Here is a 14,405-nt window from a genome sequence, read left to right as displayed (position 1 = left end):
TTTTGTTGCAGTCCATCTGCTAGTTATCCAGTTGTGTACAAATCCCAAGAGCGATAGGAGTCTTCAATCATGTCTGAAAATGATACAATGTTCAACAAGCAGAATCAGAGATGCGCTGCTGTACAACTCCTGCTCTCTACCGATTCAAGTTATGACAACAGGACCATTGCCACCATCCTCAAAATGTATCACTGGATTACCACAAATAGCAGGGACGTACCAAAGTTTCTGGCCACAGTTATGGTCTTTAGTATGATTTCAAGTGAGGGTCATGTCACCTCACATCTTCAAAGTCGGCTTGGAAATCAACACCAAAATGTACCTAGATGTGCTGAAGAGTGTAGTGATCTCCTGGTGCAATCAGGTGGCCGCTGTCAGACCTTGGGTGTGGCAGCAGGACTCGGCACCTGCCCACAAGTCCAAAGAGACCCAGGCCTGACTTCAGAAGGAGTGCTACGACTTTATACCCTTTTCTCACTGGCTCCGTCCTCTTCTGACCTGAACCGGCTGGACTACTTCATTTGGTCATATGTTGAGAACATCACCAACATGACCTCCCATAGCACCAAAGCCAGCCTGATCGCCGCCATCCAAGTATTTGCCTAGCTTCCGCTAAGCTCCTGCTGGTACTTGAGGAAAAGACATGCTCTCAGTTCTGGACCTGTATTGAGGCGGTGATTGATGCTGAAGGTGGCTGCATTGAATAGATGTCAACTCTACTACACAATCAAGTTACCCGAATTTCAATAAAAGTTTAAAAATAAAATATTTACTTGCTGCTCACTACAGCAAGATGTGACACAAGATGGAGATGTCTAGCCAATGCCCTTAAAGGAGAGACACTCTGGCTTACCAAAAACTACCTGGGCATGGCCCTCCGCATTCTTCAGTAGAGGCGCCTCAGGCAACAAGCGAAAGCCATGTTGCAAGGACTGGGAAGGTGACCCTCCCAGGTAATATACAGGCGGTCTACCTCAGTCCGACAGGTACTGGGCCAATTCCTGGTCCTGCACCTGTCGAGTTAATTGTCAAGAACAGACTGGTACTTTCTATCCAGTCCCCAACAGCAGAAGCAGCAAGGAGACATCCTCATAATTCAAAGAATAATATGAGGATATGTTTGCCCAATATCTCTATAAATAGTTTATTTTTAATTGATTACTGCTTATCAAGGCCCGAAAACCACTCGAGGCTAAGAGCTTAAGTGATTGTCACTTGGACAATGATTTCCACTACAAGAGGATTAGAAACAATGGTGGAATAGGCAAAGTATTACTAAACAGCAATTGATTATCAAAGAGAACGGCTCAACAAGTTTTTGTTTATATTAGACTTGGAGATGGCCATGTTGTAATCAGTTGGGAAACTTTGTATCTCTTTGTATCTTGTTCCACAGATGAGATGCTAAGATGTAAATGACAAAGTTCTCTCTGATTCTCTCTCCTCTGATCTCGAGCGCGTGGTTCAGTGGGGGAAGATGTGGATGGTTACCTTTAATGCATCTAAAACCAAACTGCTATCCTTACATCATCAACGCTCTGATCCCCATCTGGCATCAATTGTGATGGATGGCTCTCGTCTGGGTGAGGCCCCGTGTTTTGACAAGCTTCTGGGTTTGACCTTTACTCCTGATCTGAAATGGAACACGTACATCAAGTCTGTTGCCAAGGTCGCTGGAAAGATGGTGGGATCCTTCTACCGCTCCAGAAGATATCTCACTACGGATGCAATTCTCTATCTATATAAAAGCCAAGTGCGTCCAAGGATGGAATACTGTTGCCATATCTGGACAGGAGCTGCTAAAAACAGCCTATCCTGCCTTGACAGAGTACAAAATAGACTTCGTGGCTTAGTGGGGGATGTCCTTTTCTCTACCCTGCAACCTCTCTCCCACAGAAGAGACGTTGCGAGCCTGTCCTTGTTTTATCGTTATTTCCATGGCAGATGCTCGTCTGAACTCCAATCTCTGGTCCCCCCTCGCCAATCTTTCACGAAAAACACCCGTCTAGCTGAATCCACTGTGAAAAATTTCCCCCACTCTATATCTGTGCCTAAATCAAAACGCAGATTCCATGAACAAAGCTTCTTTCTTAGAACTGCACGCCTGTGGAACTCTGTTCCGTCTGCCTGCTTCCCTCCGGACTACAACTTGGATGTCTTCAAGTCCAATGTTAACAAATTCCTAATGAACCGCCCCCTTAAGTAAACATTTCAGCAAATCTCCTCACTAACGTAATGTACTTGCAATAACCCTTATCCCTGAGTGGCTTCCGGGCCTTGATAAGTGGTGTGATCATTGTGTAAAAAAAAAAAAAAAAAAAAGAGATGCTCTAAAAAAAAAAAACTATAGTTCTATTCAGTTTTTTTTTTTATTTTTTAGTAGAGAAACATAAAGGAAACTTTTTTGCAGTAGTTGTAGCTAGACGAGTTCTTGCTGTGAATGTTTTACATGTGGGGAACGCAGGAGATGGAGCTCAGTCGAACTATTACTAGTCTCTCCCTCTTAAACAGGCTCCAAAAAAGTCTCTAATCTAATACAATCTCACACACAAACACAAAGCATCAACTCCTGTCTTATAACCGCAATGTTGCATCAATGTGCCTGTTTTGCAAGTACTTTAGTGGAATGTGCTCCGATGAACTCATTGCACTTGTACCCCTTCGAAGTACATACCACCAACAAACCCGTTTATCAACAAAATCCCATCCCTTCAACGCAGAGGTCTCTAGATTCTGGAAAGCCTTATACATTAATAGCTTCTTTCCTCAGACTGATAAGCTTGGGAATTCCTTCCCTGCTTTCTGCTTCTCTGATTATATTGACATGCAGAATTTTAAATGTAATGTAAACCGACATCTGGCTTATCTCCTTTCATAGTTCTCTGTAAACATGGTCCATAACGATAGCCTCTTTCGTCCAAGAGCAAAAGAAGAAGAAATTTTTTAAATATTAAGTTTCCTTGATCGCAGGTTAAATTTGCAATGTAAACATAAAATAAAAAAGTGAATGCAGACTATGTCTCTATTCACGCTAACGAAAAAAAATTTTTTTTTCGTTATTCATTTCAAATAAAAAAGAGAAATGATCATGAAAAGGAAGTAGACGAAAAATTGGTGAATGGCGGACAGAACAATATGGCATTGTTGATAAAAGAGTAACAAAGTTCTTTGAAAGATGTGTTATGAACTCGTGCAATAAAAGCTGCAATTGTAGGAATCATATTAGCAGTACATGCAAGTTGATCGCAGAGAGAGAGAGAGAGAGAGACAGACAGAGAGAGAAAGAGAGAGAGAGAGAGAGTTTAAAAGTGCAACTTCAAAACACTGTAATCCCATTAACAGACAGCTTGTATGTGTAGTTATACTGATTCCATTCCTATTATTATTTAACTCACTAGGAGTTCTCACAAAATCCATCATCAGAGATTACTCACTGACAAAGACCGGTGATATTCCCGGGAGTCTAAGTGATCACAAGTCTCCCCAGATTTCCAGTAATCTTTACTTCTTTCAACAACCTTTGCAAATAAATTTGCGTTATCGCAACAGTCGCTTGCTGTTAATTTCTCGATGACAATGACCATTTGGAATTTGGGTGGCAATAAGCTTCCTACCGTCCCAGTCCTCTCTGTGCTAATCCAGTGGAGGTCTTGTAAGTGTTTTTACTCCTCTTTCCATCTGTCTCGACCCTGTGGTTATTTGGTGTAGTGCCAGCATCGGCTGGCACTATAATCATTATCATTATTATTGTTGTTGTTGTTGTTGTTGGTGGTGGTGGTGGTGGTGGTATATTCAATAGGAGTTCTCACACAGTTTATCAACAGAGGTTGCTCACTGACATAACCGGTGGTATTTCCTACAATCTGGGTGACAACAAGTCTTCTCAGATTTTCAGTATTGTCCACCTCTTTTGATAAACTTTTCAAATTAATTTACATTATCGCAACAGTCGTTTGCCATTGACTTATCACTGGCAATGACAATTGGTTTTGCTGGAATTTTGGTGGTAATAAGCCTTTCCAAGGCCCAGTCTCTATTCGCATCTATCCAGTGGAAGTCTGGTTAGTGCTTTCTCTCCTCAATCTTTCCATCTTCCTTAAGCCTTCTTGACTACTTAGTGTAGTGCCAATCGATGCCGGCACTACAATGTTTTTGAGGGGGGGGCTGAGGTTAGTTAATTTACAATTTTACAATTTTTTTGAGGGGGGGGGGTGAGGTTAGTGAATTTAAAATTTTACAATTTTTCAGTTTTCTTGGTTGCATCTTTTTGTTTTACTTCTGTTGCATTTTTATGTGGCCGGTTAGTGTTTGTTACTCGTGTAAATTAGTTTTTCAAAGATTTTCCTTAAGATTTCAGCTGTTTTCAGCATTACCGTCTATTGCATTGTCTGAGTCTTCTCTTTGATTCCGATTTCTCCTCTTCCAAGTTCTTGGGACTGATACTAATGCTACTACAATTATTATTATTTACTCACTAGGAGTAATCACACTGGCCATCATTAAAGATTGCTATTTGAGAACAACTTGTGGTGTTCCCTGGAGTTGTTGCTGTTCATCATCATCATCATCATCATCATCAATATATCTATATATTAATACGATAACGTGTGTGTTCTTTTGTGTGTCACACTTACATCCGGGTCGTTTAATTATGTTCTATTTCTTGTCATAAATAATTTTACCAAGAATTCTTCATAAGTTTTGGTTTTGGTTTCGACTATAGCTGGTGGCACTTAAATCATCTTTTTTTTTATAAATAATTTTATCAAGAATTCTTCATAAGTTTTGGATTCGGTTTCGATTATGGCTGAAAGAACTCAAGTTATGTATATATACATATATTTTTTTCATAAGTTTTTATTTCGGTTTCGATTCAAGTTAATGCACACAAATCATATGGATATATTTTGTATTATTGAAATCGCAACTTTATAACATATAAAAATCGATAGAACATTAACTCTATAATACGAAATCTGCAAGAATTAAAATATATTTAAACGTACTTTACAACTGGGCTTTGCTGGGCGTTCGTGCTAGCTTGCATAAATAGTTTTGCAGTTTTAACAAAAAAGCTACAATAATACCAGAGCGTCTCCATTTACACTGAACATCTACAGAATGCCAACATCAATGTATTACATATGAACGAGTCTCCTGTGGAATTTCCACAGGTCCCGCTAGTTATTATTATTATTATTGTGGTGGCGTTGGATGATGATGATGATGATGATGATGATGATGATGACGACGACGACGACGACGACGATGACGACGACGACGACGACGATGATGATTTATAGTTTCTATTATTTATGCCAACAATTGCTTACTAATTTGTTAAAATTTGTGTTCTCTTTATTATTTTAAATTCTTACGACAAAAAGTTCTAAGTAGATCCCCATAGCTTTGAAATCTACATGGAACACCGTTTTTAAGTTTGAGAGTTTTGAAAAATATTTGAACTATTAAATAAAATAAAAGGAATCCGACGAAAAAATCCATTGAAAGTTTGTATGTGTAGTTTTAGCAGATTGGGTTGGATTTTATTTAAACTGATTGAAGTTTATTTGATTGCCCTTCCACCCCCATCCTCATCCCCACTCCCGATTATGAGTCAGTGGGGGGAGAGGTTGATTGTTCAAAATTGAAGAGCATTCAGAAAATTTCGGCAAGACATTTTAATTCTAACCTTTTGGCGAATCTGAAGGCAATTTGGTTTCAAGAAACTAGAAGCCGAAAATGATAACTCTTTAATAGCAGACATAAAAATAAGAAGGAAGAGACGACGCCTCTTTTAAACCATTCTCTAATCAAATGGCATGAATTATTATTGAGCGTTGGTCTTTTATATATGAATGACTTGTAATAAAAATAAAAAAAAATGTCTGCTTTCAAAGAAATCGCTTAGACAATTGCTGGCAGCTTTTAGCAGGAATTATACGTTGAAATATTTGGATATTCTTCATTTTGCTAAAATGAAATAAAAGAGTTGGATTATTTGTATGGATGAAGGAGACACATTTTTTTGTTGAGAATTGAAAATTTTATTTTGGCAGATAATTTTTTTTTTTTTTTAAATATTATCAGAGATCAATTCACAAATACTAGGATGATTAAAATAATATATGGTTGAAGCATTTTAAACGTTTAGCAAACAGTTCGCATTTCGTCATTTACATAAACGCGTGTGATGCGTACGTGCGTTTTTGCCAATGAACGATCAAAAAACAAATCCGCAAAGTCTTTTTTACATACGTGCACGGTTGCTGGTTTTCTATTCTTTTTAAACATCGCTTTTCATGCGTAGGCCGCTGATCCCCTTGTGGTTGTTGATCGACTGTTTGGCTTAGGACGAATCTGCTTATGCATGGAAACAAGACAATGGAGACTTGCTGAGCTTTCAAATGTTATGAAGAGGGGTATGTATATAAATAGCGTCTATTTTCTGCTTCTCTTTAACGTTGTGATATATACAGCACGTAATCTAATGATTAAAATGTTCTATTGTCGATGTGTTATAATGGTTATTTGTACGTGTTGACATACGTTATATATTATACTAGCAGGGGTGCCCGGCGTTGCTCAGGTGTTTGGAGGTGTATGCTGTGCAAAAAAAGCAAAAAAACAAAAAAAAATGGTTAATTTTTTAAAACTTTGACCCCTATTATGACCCCTTAAAATTTATTGTTTCGGGCTCAAATCACTTTATTAAGTTAGATCCATGTTCAAGGAACCTATATCTAAAATTTCAAGTGTCTAGACCCAAAATTGTCGGAGGAGTTTGGTAGAGTTCTTAAAGGTCAAATCGTTGAAATTTGACCCCTTAACAGCCAAATTTCTGGCTGGCACCCATCACATCGATTTTTCCAAATCTCAGTACCCGGTATTTCAAATTTCGAGTCTATAGACTAAAAATTGACAGAGTTATTGCGTAGGGAAATGTACACAGGCACACAGACACACAGACAGACACGTTCACTTTTATAGATATATAGATTATATTTATAATATATAATATATTATATTATATTATATATGTCGACATACGTGACAGTTTATAGATGGAAGGACGGATAAATATCTTAAATTTGTGCTGGATAAAGAACGGCATACTTTGAATCGTCACTATTTTCGTCTGTTCCGATGCGCTCCTGAAATGTAATCATGTCTCTTATGAAAAACTCAAACAACCAAGTTGTTTCATATTTACATTTATTGTGGTTGTGAGTTGTTAGTTCCGAAGGTGACATACTGTTTTCTTCTTTCCATCTACATATGTTCATATACCCCAGCTATTATCTGCCTCTACCTCACAACTCTCTGTTACAGACTGTTCAAACTCACTATCTATTTTCTACGTGTAATCTACATCTCACTTCACTTTCTGACATCGCCCTCTATGTTGTTTTTTGTTGTTGTTTTTCCAAAAGGTATTTTGTTTATCCCTTTCCTTTGTCCTAAATTCCCAAAATTGCTCAATACATTCTTAATGAAAAACATATCAGAATGATATTTCATCCATCAAGTTACATTTATGAAAACTATTTAATGTAAATATTTATTTCACTTTAATAACATTCCTTCTGACATTCTACTTTTACAAATCATAATAATAAACCATTATGATACTCATCATAATAATTAACCACCAGAATAATCAATTATTTTACTTTCTGGTAGACTAAAAACATAATATAAATGTTTTATTTCTTTAGAAAGAAAGGGGGAATTGTTCATAAGAAGCGAGAACAATAGCTAATTAACTAGATACTTCTTACCTTGTTTTTCTAACTTAATCTTTTTAATGGGAATTGAGAGAAGCAGACGGGCAGACATTTAGGTGACATTCGCTTAGATTCTCTTTATATTGTCAAACGCTTCTTGCTTTTCTCACTTCCCGACTCACATTAACTTTTAAAACCCGTTTGTTTCCCTTCTGAAAGCCGTGAATTAATCACTTCCTACATTTCGACAACTGCATTTCTAAGCACTTTTGCACATGCGTGTGTGTGTGTTTTTCGATTATAGCTTTTCCATGCATGGGTCGTTAACCCATCGTGGTTGTTGATCTTCTATTTAACTTAAGACAAATTTACGCATACATGAAAACACAATAGAGACTTGCTGGCTTTCAAGGGTTTTATTAAGAGAGAGGTTATTCATGGGAAGGGGAGACCAATATCTAATTTTAATTACTTTTTAAATGCTTTAATAGATAGAATGTTTGTTCACGAATGGGGGTACAAAGGCTAAAATTAATTTCTTCTTACTTGTTCTACTTTGAAATTGAGAGACGTGGACGGAAGATATTGAGGTGACATTCGCTTAGATTATCTCTGTCGGTTTCTTCTTGTCTCCCCTAATGACAATAAAAATAATTTAAAATATTGGCACAGAAATATTGGCTCTGATATTCATTTTGATAACAAGACTTTTAATGATCAAGTCAAAATATACGTTCTAAATCATTTTATATGGTTGTCTATAAATAAACGTGCTAACCTTTTATATGGTTATCTCTACAATTTTATAAATGCAACTTTGTCTCTGTGTGTGAGTTCGTCCCTTATAGATTTCGAAACGGCTGAACAGATTTTCTTTAAAATTTGCAAAACGTTAGTGTATAAGTCTGGGAGTGATCTTAGTTAAGTTTTGTCTCGGAATACCCCAGATAATTACAGATAATTGATAGTCGAAACCGTGGTTTTAATTTATCTATCATCGGTAAAACCATTTTTTTCATGTCGTCACTTAGCAACAATGATAGAACAACGGGCCGTGAAAATTCTACTGTGGGTAAGTTGATAGTGTCTTTTTATTTAGTTTTTGTTATTTTTTTTTGTTTTTTTTTTTTGCATGACGGGGTCTATAGGTTCAACCCCTGCACGTAAATTTCTTAATATTTTTTTTTGTTAACTGGAAAAAAGTTTATATAAAATAATTTTATAAATGAAAGAGTAGGTTCTCTAGAATGCAATGTAGAATAACATATTGTGGACTAAGTTACAGCATGAAGACATGTGAAGCTTCCTCTCGAGCGATTTCATGGATTTTGATGACAATAAAATTATAGGAATGGAAATATTCGCTGATCATCATTCAATCCCGGGCAACGTCGGGTCTCTTATGTTCTAAACTTTTTAAATGGTTATCTATAAGTAATTCAACGTTGTCCTCGACGGTCATAGATCTAAACAATATGATATAAATGCGGGTATACCTTAGGGATCTATCCTTCGACCTTTATCATTCCTAACATTCATAATTGACCTCCTTGATAAAATTGTCTCTGAGATGGGTATATTTGCTGAAGACACCACGCTCTATAACAGGCACACGGGAAAACAAATGAACACATATCTAAGGAAATGGCAGAAACACTAGAGGAAGACTTCCAATCTGTCATGAAATGGTTACAAAAATGGATGGTTACATCTGCCAAGACTAAGCTAGTTTCCTTCAATAATTACAAGAAATCTTCTTAACCACCAATATCTATGGCTAAAGATACATTACCTGAAAGTAGTTCTTTCAAACTTCTCGGCTTAACTTTCACAGGGAACATGAGTTGGAACAGATACATTGAGAGCATTGCCACGGTTGCTGCAAGGAAGGTGGGCTCTCTCTACCATGCAAGAAAGTTACTTACAACTAAAAGTATCCTATACCTCTACAAGGCCACCATTCGGCCATGTATGGAGTACTGTTGTCACATTTGGGCTTGTGCATCTGCTACTAGTCTGTCGCTCCTGGGCAGGGTTCAAAAGAGAGTTGCCAACCTGATAGGTCCTGAACTGTCATCTAAGCTTCAACCATTGTCCCATCGACGAAATGTTGCATCCCTCTGCCTGTTTTACAATTATTTTAATGGTGGATGCTCTGACGAACGATAAGCCCTTGCACACTATCGATGTAAATACTCCCGACAAACTCGACAAGCAGCCAAATCCCACCCCTATACAGTAGAGATCCCTTGCTATAAGAAGGCATTCTACCCTGATAGTTTCTTCCTCAGAACTGTTAGACTCTGTAACTCCCTTCCAGGTTCATGTTTTCCCAACTGTACTGACATGCAGAAGTTCAAGTGTAATGTGAATAGACATCTTGCTACTCGACTCCCTACATAGTATCCCTGCAACTACTGTCCCTGATAGTAGCCGCCTACATCAAAGTGGCCCTGTGCCTTGTTTGGGGTAAAAATGGAAAAAAGGTATTAATCCTATTATATGGTTATCTATGTATTAATCGTTTTACATGGTTATCTATAAATGGTTATGCCATGAACTAATTTGTTTACATATGATTATATAAAAATAGTTATTTCATGTACTAATCTATTTATATAGTTATGTTGGATATTGACAGACAACCCCGGAAAAAATATTTGATGGGTTGCACACATCCAAATGGATTCAATGTGAAGAATTCTGGACTTTCCACCATTGTCTAACGAAATGCATAATTTGACCCAGAAATATGTGAGAAGATATCGGTCAAAAGTTGAAATAATAGACAAAGGAAATATTAAACATTTTAATAGAAAAATAATTTTTACGCCCAACATCCGACAGTCGCATTTCAGAAACATCAAAACACAGAGTAATAATTTATAATCAAAAGCTGATTTGTCAATGATAAAAGCAATACATTTTGTATAGATCAACTGTGTTGTGATTTTACTTCACTGTCAGTGTGTATATATATTTGTACCAGCGACAAAAGTAGATGTTAACAGTAGATGGACAAATACATTTTGCACAACCAGCCACAGTGAATACTTAACAATTATTTATAAACGGTTATTTCATATTACACGCATTATTTGGATTCATCAGACTAATGTTCTCATCTTGAGTGTCATTTTCACAACGTTTCGGTCGATGCAACCTCTAACTTTCTTCAGGTATATCTTGTCGAACTCGAGAATGTTTCTGTTGAACTTGATAATTTGGATGAAATTTCAAATGAAAATCTTTATTTATTTCACAGAGATAGCGTGCTCTCGTTCCCGATTTCAACAGAAACATTCCTGAGTTCGACAAGATACATCTAAGGGAAATCGGAGGTTATATCGACCAAACGTTGTGAAAATCACACTCAAGATGAGAATAGTAGTCCAAAGAGTCCAAATAATATGAATAACCAATCCTGATTTTAAAAATTCAGAAACGTGATGTTCAATTACCGTTACATAAAAGAGGAAGAATGTTCCCCTGCTCAGTTTGTAGAAACAGTGAATGAGAGATGGGTGAAGTATAAAAGGTTACTCGTTTTAATAGTACCACACCCGTCTTCGTAGCTCTTTACAGTTTTAGTTGAAAAAATAATAGGAGGCATTACTTTTGGAACGGCCTTCGTACGTTCTTTTTCATTCATAAATTTGCTTGACATTCAAATACGTAAAATACTATGATATATAAGGAACATTCCATTGTGTTAAATATTCGAGTAGGCGAGTTAGCTAGTACATATATTAACTAATACATCTAATAGCAGGTAATATATGGGATTTAAGGATAGGAAATATTACCACCAAAAGATTTGAAGGTTTGAAATTACAAAGTGTGCGAACAGAAGTAGGGATAGAGGAAAGAGAAAATTACGTTATATGAAAACGAAAAAATTGTGTTATTATGTGTTAGTAAATATGTGAATTGAAAATGCTTATGCTTAATAATCTTTTCTCATTTTCTGCCTATAATACGATCACGTGGTTAATACAACTAAACATCAACGATACGGTTAAAGTAACTCCGTTTTAATTCACGAACTATAAAGAATGCTACTCAATAGCCCTTTTATTCACATGGCAATGAACGTTGAATTGTTTTGTCTGTCTGTTAAAAGCAAAGAGTGTGTGACGACCTTGATTATCAAATCTTCACAGCCTACAACAAATGTTGATTAAAATGAACCACTTGCAATAAGGATAACGCATGATCATTGATGGAGTAGACAGAACAAATTTTGATTTGTTATCTGTGTATATTAACTATGTCAGAGCTCGGCGTGCCTTGATTGCAGTGAGGCATAACTAAGGACTTAATTATTATATCATGTAACCAGTTCGGGTGCCATGAACAGGATGTTTCAACATGGAACAATTTTGAAAGGGTTATTATCGAAATGCAAAACGTAAGATGCAACCTGAAAACATGTAACCAGGGGACACATTCTATGCAGAAAAGGGGATCAAAAGCTTATGCGTACAGTGTATAGGTATAAGCATTGTCTGTCCTGGTAGCAGGAACTAACTAGTGGCGATCTCCCCTGAACAGGAAGTAGCCATAGATGATCTCCCCTGAACAGGAAGTAACCGTGAATGATCTCATCTGAACAGGAAGTAACCAATGGTGATCTCCCCTGGGCTGTATATATAGATAAATGAGAGCATCCATTTGCTTTTTGCATGGAGTGCAGTAATGAACTGTTTTGCATGGAGTGCAGTAATGAACTGAAGGACACATTTTCCCCACTTTACGTGCAGTAAGTTTATTTTTATACCTTTTCAATGTATTTATTCCCGCGCTCGTAGGAGTATCAATAAATGCGTCAGTTCTTTACACAAAAATACAATAAAAATAGCGCTGAGAAGGAATCATATGCAAAACCCCTGGAGAAAAGAAAAGGTATTACCTAGAGTATAAATGTTAGGAGAAAGGAGGAGACGAAAGGGTGGGGAGCTTTAAAAAAAAAAAAAACTGAAAAAAAACCTGAAAACACTTAACATTAACTCAATTTGGCGCTTATACAGTTTAGTCAAGACATTAAAAAAATGAAAATATTGAAAAAAAAGTTATATTGTACGTACTCGTTATAGTCTGAAGTTCTCTGAAAAAAATTTCACTTAATTTCATTAAGTAGTTTTTATTTTACAGCGAAAAAAACAATTTGTTATGATACCGAGCAAAAGGTTCGATTTTTAGGAAGAAAAGCTAGTAATAAAGATGGGGAGGGAGTGTCGGCGTTTTAACTGTGGTTATCTCCCTTTGGTGTGTTCAACAAATTTCATAATGGCTGACTTCAACGCGCTCTCATAAAAACTATTCGATCAAATTAAATAAAAAAAATTTGTCGGAGATCTTCAGTCCTATTGGAAATACAAGAACAGGGCTTACCGGCTGTTAGCTAGGGAGAGATGGAAAGTTTACCCCATAAATTCCCGCCAATTTTATAGCAATAGGTGTTGTTGTACGATCGTTCTAATTGGATGTGCAAGCATATAATAGGGTCTTCTGGGAACGATCACTTGAGTTCTTTTTGGCGCCAATTTCAGTTGATGAACAGATTGTTATAATTGTGTTGACTTGTTTTTCCAGTGGAATTGATTTCTGATAATCTTTTACAAAACCAAGGTAATACATTACCTAAAGCGAAAGGTCGCAACATACCTTTGTTGCCATTTATTTCCTAATTTTACTTTGAGAAGTTTGAGTGGCTTTTTCCCACATTCCAAAACAGATACGTACAATATAACCTTTTTTCGATATTTTCATTTTTTTAATGTCTTGACTAAACTGTACGAGTAGCCTAAATTTTAACCTTTAAAAATATTTCCTATCGATTTTTTTTTTTTTTTTTGTGATTAAAAGAAATGGGTGAACGTGCACTGAGGGACCACCCGAAGATTTACTTTTAAAAAGTTGATTACGAGGAGGTTGAAAATGAGAAAATGCCTTTCGGAATAAACACCCCCAACCTCCCCATGTTAAGAACGGCTTTCGGAATAAACACCCTTTGCAGATTGAACAACCAGTACGGCAACCGTGCATTAATCGTCTTCGGGTGGTCCTCCAGTGCACTTTCACCAAGAAATGTTCTCATGAAAATTGCTAGATATTGTCAATTACCACTTTTGCAGTTCCGGCGGTTTTCTTAAATAGAGAACCTTGTAAAGATTCCTTTGTCTGAAGCAAATTGAAGCCTTATTTTTTCACGGACTATGTTCAAGATTCAACGATTGGAAGTTATTTTACTCTGCCCATGAAATATCTTCATGGTTGTCCACTGATGTGCATGGATTTTGATATTAAACCTCAAAAATTTCTGAAATCGGGACTTAAAACTAAATTTTTTTTTTCTTTTTCACTTGAAATGGTGAAGAAATTTTACCATGAGGTTCACTGTCGCTGATTTCTCATATCTCATTTTAGATTGAACACCCCTTTAATCATTTAGTGGATATTAAAAAGGTCGACTTACTCTTTTCTTTGCTTAAAGTTTGTGGGAAAAAATTATTCTGAGGATAAAGGAGATTACCAAGTGATTGACTCCGAGGCGTTGTAAAGGATACCCTATGCGACCCCCCCACCCCTACTGGGGTCGAGTAACAAAGGTTATGCCAACTGTTTGCAAGTACTTAATAAACATAACTGGCCACTAGTCAGAGATACGTTCCTTTT

The sequence above is a fragment of the Euprymna scolopes genome, chromosome 24, assembly GCF_053919585.1.
Source record: "Euprymna scolopes isolate OS-2025 chromosome 24, ASM5391958v1, whole genome shotgun sequence".
Taxonomy (NCBI): Eukaryota; Metazoa; Mollusca; class Cephalopoda; order Sepiida; family Sepiolidae; genus Euprymna; species Euprymna scolopes.
The sequence above is the reverse complement of the archived record's forward strand: the minus strand, read 5'-3'. Positions refer to the sequence as shown.